Here is an 11,955-nt window from a genome sequence, read left to right on the forward strand (position 1 = left end):
ACATGCCAGCCTGTCTGAAACGTTCATGTAGTGTTTAAAAATTTTTTTTTTTAACTGAAATTGAAGTCCACTGCTCTACTCTATGACTACATGTGTGTCTCTGTAGCTCTTTTTCATACCTACCAAGTGCTCTAATTTGGTAGAGAATATCCCAATGGGAAGAGAACGGACAGTTCTATCAGGGCCAAACGCTCAGCTTCCCAGATCATGGAAATTTTCTACTATAGATGGACTTGAGTGCTCGCTTCGGCAGCACATATACTAAAATTGGAACGATACAGAGAAGATTAGCATGGCCCCTGCGCAAGGATGATACGCAAATTCGTGAAGCATTCCATATTTTTCAATAAAAAATGTTAAAAAAAATAATAAAATAGATGGACTTGAAGGCCTAGACGAGCCATAAAGGGAAAATAATATTGCATTTTTCTTTACATACTATCAGTATTTCATTTTGGAATATGTGTGGGGAGCAACTAGAAATATTTTACAATTAGAATTAATTTAATTTAATTTTATAGTTAACTTTTAACAGCATTTTCACGGTACTTTGGAAACAAAACCAAGTATTTGTATTCTATCTGGTTTACATATGAACTTTAATGACAGGCTTTTTACAGAGGTTAATTATTTTTGTAATCGACAAAGTTCTATGAGTCTAAAAATTTTTAATGGTTACTCAGATACATATCAAATTTGAATATAAGATCATTTAAAATTAAAAACTCTTATTTTATATATGCATTTTTAATTAAAGTACAATCAGTTACAATGTGTCAATTTCTGGCATACAGCATGATGTCCTAGTCATGCATATATATATACATATATTCATTTTCACATTCTTTTTCATTAAAGGTTATTACAAGATATTGAATATAGTTTCCTGTGCTATACAGAAGAAACTTTTTAAAATCTATTTTTGTATATAGTGGCTAACATTTGCAAACCTCAAACTCCCAAATGTATCCCTTCCTACTCCCTTCCCCCCTGTAACCATAAGATTGTTTACTATCTTATTTTATATATGCATATTTAACAAGGGAGAATCTAAGTTATTACCTTAAGTAAATACTTCTAGTTGATAGTGAATTTTTAAAAAGAAGAAGAAAGTGGCTGACACAATAAAGAGTTTGTTTATATATGATCAAAGTATATAGTCTGACTCTACCAGCTATATGACTTGGGCAAACCACTTAGCTTCTAAGGACCTCATTTTCCCATGAGAGACTTGGCTCACATCATCTGTGATCTCTGGAACTCTAAAATTCTAATATACTAAAGATGAGAATGGCTGATTTAATCCACCTCTAGCCAGAAAAGTATTTAAATAGTTCTCAACAGATAGAGATAGTGTATCATGTTTAAAAACAAAAACAAAGCTCATGAAATGAGGGAAGTTTCTCCTGAACTTCTGGTACCTTCCATCATCTTGAAGTTGCTCCCTGCATGAAGGAACAACTATGGATCTAGTAGCTTGTAGACAGATTTCATTCTTGGAACACTTCCCCTCCTGCTGGTATCCAAAAATTTAAGCTATATGATTTATGGATATAGTTTGAGTTCAACTCAGATGCAGCTGAATGGAGAAATAATGGCATTCTTCATCTTTCAGAGTTTCAGCCAAGGTTTTTTTTTTCTTTTTTCTATTTTTTACTTTTTCTTGGGGGCAGAGGTGGTGTAGTCCTGAACCATACACAAAATTCAAGAGACTTCCCCCTTTCAAATGGATTTACCAAGCTTAGCCTGACAATCCCTAGGACTTCCCTGGAACAAAGTGACCTCTTATGTGTTCCCACATAAGATGATGCCTCATTTCTCCAACATCTCCATGAGATCATGTAAGGCAAAACCATAGCACAACTAATAAAGGCCATTCATGTGATTCATAATTGTTGGTGCCAATTTATCTCCAAATGGATAAAATATGTGAGAGAAAGGCTGAGATGAGAAGGAGAACGGATATCACTTACTCATATTCTGGGCTCTGATTCTGTTGCATTTCCTTCTATGGAAGGCTAATGTCAAATGATAATTTATTCATAAGAACCTCACAGGACTAAAGACTTTACAGAGTAACAGTGGATATCAGTAACATTTCCAGACTTTACCACATTCTGCTACAAAGCAAGTGTTACGAAAAGTTGCTCCGCGGTTGGTAGATTTAATTAAGACTGATTCTATACCTTCTATTCAATTTCTCCAGGGCTAACTTACATATTAAATTTTATTTCTAAGCAAGAAAAAAACTCACAAAATTTATGTGTTTTATATTTTGGTAATTAATACATTTTGGAACCTGTTTGAGGCAAATTTAATACATTGTAAATGGTTTTGTGGCTTTTGTTTTAGATAATGCAAGAGGCAAAGTGTGATATTTAGCTTTTTATTCCTGTGCTGTTTGAAAACAAGAACAATTTTTGTGAAGACTGATCAGGGGAACAAAGTTTGCAATTTGATTTTCAAAAATTGTGTCACTCATGCAAAATTTGCCTTTCAGTTGCTATCATTTAATATTTTTTGATTATCATATTGATAGGAAAATAATCAGAATGCTATCCATAACCTACAATTGTCACAAACTTTAAAAATCAGGTAAGATTAATGATGCAAAGTGACAGACATTTCAAGAAGTTCTGAGTATACTTTGTGAAGTGATTACCACAAGCAGGTTAAGTAACACATCCATCACCACACATGGTTACCATTTCCCTCCCACCCCCCATTTCTTTGGTTGGCATTAGCCCTCTCCCAGGATAAGCCCTAATTATCTCATGCTTGGCTCTTAACAGAAACTTTCCCAGCTGGTCCCCTGGCCTCCAGTATCGGCTCTTCCATTTCTTTCTGTAGATTGTTGTCAGATCAGTTTTCTCTCTGACTGCTCGCCATACATCACTTCCTACTTGAAACTTGGTGTTGGTTCTCCCTTGGAACCTGATTAGATACTGACATGCCAACTCATTTGATATAATGATATATTTTTCATGAACTTTTAGTTGGTGATAGCTGGTATGTCTTCTTTCCCTGTTAAATATTAAGCTCTTTCAAGAGGAAGTGTAGAATTACATCTCCCACGATTTCAGGCTAATCGAATTAGTGAATTTTGACATGTCAGCTGAATGAATGGAGTTAAAACAGTCGATTCAAAATTTTAAATTACTGTACCATGCATAAAAAAGAAAAGACTCCACGAATGCACAGTAAAATGTTTGCTGTATTTTTCCCAAGGGGCGGAACTGATTTATTCATTATTCAGCACGTGTCTGTGGAGCGCTTACTCTGTTGCAGGCACTGTTCTAGGTTCTAGGCAGACAGATGTGAGCAAACTGTACTAAGTCTCTATGCGCACACAACTTACATTACGGTAAATGGAGACATCAAAAAGAAGACAAAAGGAGGGGAGAAACAAGAAAGAAAAGATAAGATAGAGTAAGTACTATGGCGAGAATTTGGAACAGTACAGTATAATAAAGTGTGGCTTCTTAAGGGCTCTAGACTGCACAGGCAGGAAAGCCTTTTCTGAGCAGGTGTCATTTGAGATGAATTGTGATAAGCCATGCAAATTTTTTTTAAGAATATTGCAGGCAACAGAACCAACTGCGAAGAAGGCTCCATGGATACTGAGCTTGACCTATTCAAGAAAATAAAAGGAGGCAGCACTGATAAAGTGAGGGAGGTAGGCACCCGCCAGCTAGATGGTTTTGAAACCCAGAATAATACGTTTAGATTTTCATTTCAAAAGTAATGGTTACTTTCAAGAAAGGTGTGTGACTGATGGGATGAGACTATTGTTTTTAAAAGATTCCTCTGGCTTTCATGAGGCAGACTATGGGGGGTGGGCAGAGAGATGGCTGCAATGCTCCAGAGAACAGGTGGTGGAGACTTGGATCACGATGATGGTCCTGGAGGAAGAGCAGGATGGAGATTTTCAGGAGACATTTTGGAGATTGACATGACAGGATTGGGTTAGAGATTAGACATGAGTCTGGGAAAAGAGAGTAATTGAAGATAAATCCTAGGGATCAGGCTTGAGCTGGAATGGAGGGGTGAGGATGGCTTGTATCACTTTATGAGATGGAGAAAATTAAGGCAGAGTAGGTTGAGGGTGGGGAAGGAAATCAGTGTTTCTGTTTGGTCCCATTAACTTTGTGATACCGATTAAGCAACCAATTAGAGACATATTATAGACCCTCGTGTTTGAGTCTGGAGTCCCGAGAAGTTTGGGAGGTCTCAGTGCTGGAGACAAGTATTTTGGAGTTGTTGATGTGTAGATTCTACTTATAGCCATGGAACTACATGAGATCACCTTGGAAGATTATAAAGAAAAAAAAAAAAAGGAAGCAGAGGGAGGGGGATTTCATTAAAGACCTAGGAGAACAGCAAAGAAGCCTCTCAGGCAAATAAGAGAACAGCCAAGAGAGCACAATGTCACAAAAGTTGAAAGAACGTATCTCCAAAAGAAGAAATATTAGTGATGATTTTAATTTCCTTTTGCTTTTCTGTATTTCTCAAATTTTCTTCTATAGATATAATGAATATTCAGAGCGTCTCCTTAACATTTATTTCTGTAAAGTAGCTGTGTGGTTTGGATGGGATTGACCCTACCTCCAATTTCCAGAGTGTGCTTGGATTGGTCAATGCCACTGCTTCTCAATGCAGATGCTGCTGGGATTTTGAACAGTGTAATCCATCATTGTATAGCACTATTCAGAAATTGCAGGATGTTTAGCTTCCTGATCCTACAAAATGCCAATAACAACCTCTGTTACTTTGACAAACAAAACGAACATCTTTATAAATATATAACTTGTATGGATTCTTATGGTGAATGAGCCTATCTGTATACGGAGATGCACTGGAATGTTAAATGGGTTTATATAACTTATGACTTTGCTCATTTATTCATCATGCACTTATTGAGAGCCTGTCATGTCTCAACCATAACAATCAGTACTGGAATCCAAAGATGCTTAAGACACATTATTCCAGGGAGCTTGCAGTTATGGGGAAAAGACACAGAAATCAATAATAACAATAAAATATGATTAATGCAACATTGGTATTATATACCCATTATGGTGATGGTGGAAAGAAAAAAAGTGATCAATGTTATCTGAATGTCTTAAAGAAATAGTCACTAAGGGATGTTTATGTTGAGTCTAGGTTCATGAGTACCATATTTCAAAACTGGGAATGAGAAGCATACAGGAAAGAGATAACAGAGCAAGACTTCGTCTGCTAACCTTATAAAGTCCTTACAAATGTGGCCCTTGGCTGCTGTCTGGGAACTTAGATTTCAGGAGTGCTCCCACCATCCCCTGGTAAGAAGCTCACTAGGCCTAAACTGTTTATACTTACATACCATACAACTTTTGCTGAACACCTGGTTTCCTTCTGGGAGTCTAGAGATTTGATACATGCTAAGGTGCTAGGCACGGGGTGCCAATGTAACCAGTCCCCATTAAAAAATCCTGGCTCTGAGATTCTAATGAGCTTCCCTAATAAACAATATTTTACAGGTATCATCACAACTTGCTGCTGGAGGAATTAAGTGCATCCTATGTGACTCCACTGGGAGAGGACTCTTGGAGGCTAGAACCTGGTTTCCTCCAGATAGCACTCCAGGAACCTTTCTCTTTTCTGATAGTATTATGTCCTTTAGCTGTAATAAATCACAACTGTGAGGATAACTACATGCTGAGTTTTGTGACTCCTCCTCGAAAATCGACCTAGGGATGGTCTTGGAGAGACTCAGGACAGGATAGATTTGGGGAGGTCCTCTTTGGCAGAGGGAATACCAGTGGGTCAGAGACTAGGAGACTTAGAAAGAAATAATGCATGTTTTAGGAATTGCACCACATTTTGAATAATTCTTCTAAGATGGGGAGGACCATTGTACAAGAGGCCAGAGATGACCTTAAACATTACCTAGATATTTGATTATTTATCTTTTTAAGGGCTTTGATTAGTCTAATTCTCATTTGACCTTGCCTTCTAAAAATCTTGGTACTTCTCACTGGAAGTGAAAACAGAGAGGTAGTAATAGTCCAACTTGACTAGTTATGAACACAACTCAAATATCACTGCTTTTATGAAATTTTTTTTTAATTCTCACCAGAGAAAAATGAAATCCATCCATAGTCTTATTTTTCAAACAATTTACTATAAAATAAGAAGGATTGTGCCTCATTTGCTTATTTATTTATTTATTTTAATTTTGGGGGAGTAATTAGGTTTATTTGTTTGTTTGTTTGTTTATTTTTAGAAAAGGTACTAGGGATTGAACCCAGAACCTTGTGCATGCTAGGCATTTGCTCTGCTGCTTGAGCTATACCCTGCCCCCTCTCGTTTGTTCTATTTATCCTCAATGCAGTGCCAAGGTTAGCATTTTGTCGACAGAAGACATTTAATGAACATTATGATGCTTTATGAGATTATGAGCTTCCTACAAGATGAGACTATATCTTATCCATCTTTATATCTCTAGAATCCAGTGCAACGTCTGGTTTATATTATCCATTCTTTCATTTCCAGGATATTTGTTGAGAACCTGTGATGTGGCACACATAATTCTAGGTGCCTATAATTAAATAGCAAGCAAGGTTAACAGGGCTAACAGGTCACATGAGAGCTGAATAAATGTTTTTTGCATGCAATTGTATTTGTTTGCTCTTATGTGAGTCAGTCAGAACACTGTCTCCCCACAAGCCAGGCGCTGTGAAAGCTGTCTCTGTCTTTATCCTATACTTTACTTGCTGTATCCCCTTATCTGTGCACAGTGATTCTGGTTTTGAAACTAGAATAACCACAGCTTGTCATTCAGAGAGTTTTTTAGAAACAGTATAAACTCCTGGTCTAAAACAATTCTAACCAAAGACACAATTTCACTGACCAAGATGGAATATGATAATTATAAACTGTAATGTGTGACTTAAATTGTAAGTTTCAATGAGGGCAGGGGTGTTATTTGTTTTGTTGACTTTCAGATTCTCCGAGTTTAGAATAGTGACTGGCACACACTAACTGCTCAATAAAAATTTTGTTGACTGATATAGTAGAATAAAGAATCTCATGTTTGTATCCAAGGAAATTTTTAACAGGGAAATATTACTTAAAATGTTTTTTTCTGGAAATAATATTAGTCACAGAAGCCCAAACATACAACACAGAATGTAAAAGAAGCTGTAAACAAACAAACAAAACAATTCCCCAAACTCAAGGGATTCTATAATTTAAAAAAAAATTCCAGAGCTGGAAGGCAGATAACTTGGGCTCTGAGTGCTTTGTCATTAACTGGCAATACTATGACCTTTACCTGGTCATTTTAAACTTTATGAACCTCGGTTTTCTCGTCTGTGAACTAGAAGTGTTAAAAGAGATTTCTAAACTCTCTTCCAATGTATTATTATCGATGTGATTGTTTAAAAGGGATGGTATCTGACTCGAGGTATGTAAAACCTAATTTGACTAGTTTTTAGGCTAATACCATCAGTTGCTGATCATTGTCTCATATTTTAAATTTATTAATGTCTCAGACTGGGATGACAATGGTGGGTGGCCAAGAACTAGTACAAAGAATGGTATCAACTTACGGGAAAAACTGTTTCCACCAGATAAGGCTTTATCAGATAGCTCTGGGGTGGGGAAATAGGGAACACGACAGGATGAGGCATGCTTATCTCCGTCTTCTATGGTGTATTTGAATTTAGGTTGTGAATAGCAGGAAGAAGGTTAGGTTGACATAGACTGATCTAGGAAGACTTACTGTCTTCTCTGAAAAAATTATCATAGAATTTCACAGTTCTTATTGATAATAAATTTGTTATCTATAGTTTAATAGCAATATGTCTTAGATCTATTACTTATATTTAATACATAATAGTTTCTAGTGAATTTGCACACATTGGTAAAACAATATATTTGATGCAATAAAATGAATACAAGAGATATTTAGTTTCCTTTTGTACCAAGTCCTCTTGAGAATTAACATTTTTGTAAAACACTATAACACATAGCTCACTTATTGAAGATTGCCAAAGCTGCTACTGATAGTTACCCAAATATACAACTGCCCAGGGCTTTCCTTTGGGAATGAGAATTCTTGGACAAACACAAATATTTACCATGGAGTCTGAAATAGGCAAACAAGTAGCTTAAAAAGTAAGTAGTCTTTTCACACATTTTCTTTTCCCCTCATCAAGAGTCGGTGTCACTGATGTCTGGCTTTCTCCAGGATTTGTGACATTGAAATTTTCTTAAGAAATGTTAAAAATAGACAGAAAAATATTTAATGTGCTTTTTTATCATATAATGCCTATAATGTAGCATGAGGCAATTTCTTATATCTGCTCATAGTTATTTGTCTGAATGTAAGATTTTAAAGAAACTGATTCTGTAAATATATAAGAATATCATTAAAATTTATGTTTCAGTTAATTAATATTAGACCAAAATTAATATTATATTTGGTCTAATTGATGAAAAATTGATGACTGTAAAAGTACGACCTCAAAAACTTTATAGAATTTACTTCTTGAGAAAAACTTGTGATTTGTAAGTAATAACTGTAGTGAAACTAATTTTAAAATATAATTTTAATATTCAATATCTTGTAATAACCTTTAATGAAAAAAATATGAAAACAAAAATGCGATTTTAAATTAATTTTATTGTTAGTGTATCATTCATGAAGCTATCTGTGGTTAACTTTCCAAACATTATATCTGAACCTAGTCACCTTTATCTAAATGCTTGATTTTGATATAATATCAAAGTAATACTTATTGCATGTTGATTTCTTTAGACATCTCACTGATTATTGATCATGTCATTTTCAAGAAAATGATAGAAAATTGTTATCAAAATTTATATTTCATATTTTTCCATTCAAATTTTTCATCTATAGTCCTCTTGCCACAAAATTACCTCATTTAATACCAATATTCTCTTTTATGTTTATGTAGTTCCTCAAAGAATTCATCCAATCCCAAGTCTTCACTCTCACCTCTAAGCTAGTTACCACCAAATCTACTCAGTTATTAACTAATAATCAAAAGGTATTTACTAGGCATCTTCTGACCTGTTAGGCACTGTGCTAAGTACAGTTGTGGAAATCTCTCCCCTCCCAGACTTTCTTTCCTCTTGTTTTTTCATTCATTCTTTTATTCTTCAAATATTTAAGGGACCACTATCTTGTGCCAGGGAATGTATCAAGTGGAGGAATGACAATTTCTTGGAGAGGAGAGACATGTAAACTGATGATTTCAGCTTCTTGAAGTAAGTGCTATTGTGCTAAAGGTTTTTACACAGGAAACTGGAAGATTTCTGGGCCTGGAGTTTCAAGAAAATGTCCTGAATTATTTAGTGTCTTGCCTAGGATATCAAACTCAAGTCAGTTGTCTTGGTTTGAGTATCCCTAGAAGTTGACCCTGGGATGAAGATTCAAGTGCAGGTAGTTTACTTGGTACATTGGTAGGTGAGCAGGAAGTTAAGACAAGGCGGAGAAGGAAGCCAATATAAAGTGTGAGATCAAACCAGGTACAATCATAGGCAGCTGGGACTCCATCCCTCAAGAGAACTATGAGAAAAATCATGATACACAACTCAGAGTTACCTCCCTCCCTCTGCTCCAGGGTGAGGAACCTGGTTTTTATCCACCAACCCCCTACTCATCATTGTCTGCTTCTGGGGATCCTGACTCTTTGTCACTTCCAGCGTTCCTTATGCATGATTGAATGTGCTCTGGTGGATAAAGAAAACCTTTAGACCAGTAAGTGCAGATATTTACATTAAGGCAGCCTTCCCTGTGTATAGATGAATGTTGCAGGTGTAGACACAGGGTAGCAACACCATCTGCTAGATCGTTCAACAGAAGGAATTTAACACAGGAAATTAAACAGAAATTTGTCAGAATTGCTAAAAGAACAAACAGGGAAAGGTGAAGTGATATCAAGTTTGGCAACTACAGGGAGACACTTTGACCCTTTAGGACTAGAGGAACAAAGGGAAGCATGTCTGAGCCCTGGAGCCAGGGCTGTGCAGAACAAGTTTGAACCACTGAGGAAATACAGCAACTGCTGGAGATGTTGACTGAAGAACAGCAAGAGAAAACTACACCCTGGTGTTATCCATCCCCCTGTTCTCCAGCCAACACCTTCCATTAGTCAAACTCACCTAAGAAGACTTAGTCAAAGGAGCCTGTAAGGTGGCTTACAGGATCAGGTCCTCGTAATACATAGCAGCAGAGAGAAGGGCAAGGGACAGACCTCAGAGCCAACAGGCAATAACCAGTAGTTTTCTTTAGGATGTTGCCTAAGCAGAGTCTGCAGGATTTCCCCCCTCCTAATTCTATTTTGCGTTGTTTGCCGCCAAATCATCTCTACTGAGCTCAGGGTAGTAGTCTCTTTCTTAATCCCCCAAACAGTGGGATGCTCAGGTTGTTTTCCTGGTCTACAGCCTTCCCTTCTACATTCTAACTGTCTTTCAAAGTCCAGGTTATGTTCTTTCCCAGATATTGCAGCTAGCAGTGATGTCTGAGTTGTGTGTTTGTGTGTGTGTGTATACATGTGTCACACTAAGCCATGCTACTGACATTGGTTCCTGTTTAACGAGTGTTTTGTTTGCCTTCCTCACCTTCCTGGAGAGTAGGGACCTGTATTAGTTAAGATTCTGTTATTCTGGTTGATAGTGAGACAGGAGGAAAGGAGTCAGGGCACAACCATGGAAGGAATGATACAGCCATTGAGGACAAGACAAACTGATTAGAACAAAGATGGCAGAAGATTCGACTTCAGGAGACCTTGAGCCTCATGGCACACCCATAGGTGCCATGACGGTTCCCAGGCTGATCACAAAAGGCCAAAAAGTGGGCAGGGGCCCGATTCCTGAAAATCCCCACCTCTTCCTCAAAATAGTTGGAATAATCCTCCTACTCTTTAGCACATAAATTTACCAAGCCCATAAAACCTAACCACCCTGCCCCTCATGATCTCTCTCTCTTGCCTTCTGAGGTGGCCCACATTCTGCCTATGGAGTGTGTAACTGCTTTTACTTTAAACTAATACCACATACCTCACAGCCTCTCTCCCTCTGGCTTTTTGAGATGGCCCGCACTCTGTCTATGGAATGTGTATCTCCTAAGCTGCTTTCTCTTCTGAGTGAGACAGACCGCATCCTGTCTATGGAGTGTGCGTCTCTCTAAATAAACTTGCTTTCAGTTTATTGTGCCTTGTCCTTGAATTCTTTCCTGCACGACACAAGAACCTATATTCTCCAGTAACAATAAGAAAGCAGTAATAAGATCATTTTCTCTCTCATGTAAACATGGATCATCTAGGCTGGTAGGACAGTTTCTTTTTCATCAGGGATCTGCAACCCTCATCCTAAGTATATTGCTTTCACTGTGTGATCTGAGTTCGCTGCCGGGAATCTAACCACTGTGCCTACATGCTAGTTAGTGGGACGGAGGCTATGGGGAAGAGAAGGCCATTACACATCATTTCCACATGGAGCCACATAGTTACGTGGTCAACCCTGGATGCCACAGAATCTGGAACATTGCTTATTCCTAGTAGTGTGATACATGTGTGGTTGGGTCCTTTAAGAAGAAAACACTGAGATGGAATTAGATGTGCACAAGCTTTACTAAGAGGAATGACCATAAAGGCTCAAGGACTGAGCGAGAAGGAGAAGGCAGGGAAAGCTTTCAGTCATGACTGATGCAGGCCTGACACCTGTGAAAGGGACGACATTGGATAGAAAGGACTTCCTACTGCAGTACAGCTACGAGAAAGTGCAGCCAAGCCTATAGGAAGCCCCAAACCAAGATTTCCCATTAATGAAGTGCTGCGTTGGGCAGGAATCACTCAGCTTCAATGAGCCTGTGGCGCTCAGTCCTCCCTGCTGGTCCTCTCTGCAGGGAGACGTGAGGACACATCTCCAGGCTGTCACACCAGA

At 37.7% G+C, this 11,955-nt stretch overlaps 1 non-coding gene across 1 annotated transcript; it reads left to right on the plus strand.

Moving 5' to 3' along the window:
* Positions 1–237: 237 nt before the first annotated feature.
* On the plus strand, positions 238–344 carry LOC116154511 (U6 spliceosomal RNA). The gene has a single exon (XR_004138486.1). It is a non-coding gene; the product is annotated as a U6 spliceosomal RNA (small nuclear RNA).
* The last annotated feature ends 11,611 nt before the right edge of the window (positions 345–11,955 follow it).

This window comes from Camelus dromedarius, chromosome 6, assembly GCF_036321535.1.
Source record: "Camelus dromedarius isolate mCamDro1 chromosome 6, mCamDro1.pat, whole genome shotgun sequence".
NCBI lineage: Eukaryota > Metazoa > Chordata > Mammalia > Artiodactyla > Camelidae > Camelus > Camelus dromedarius.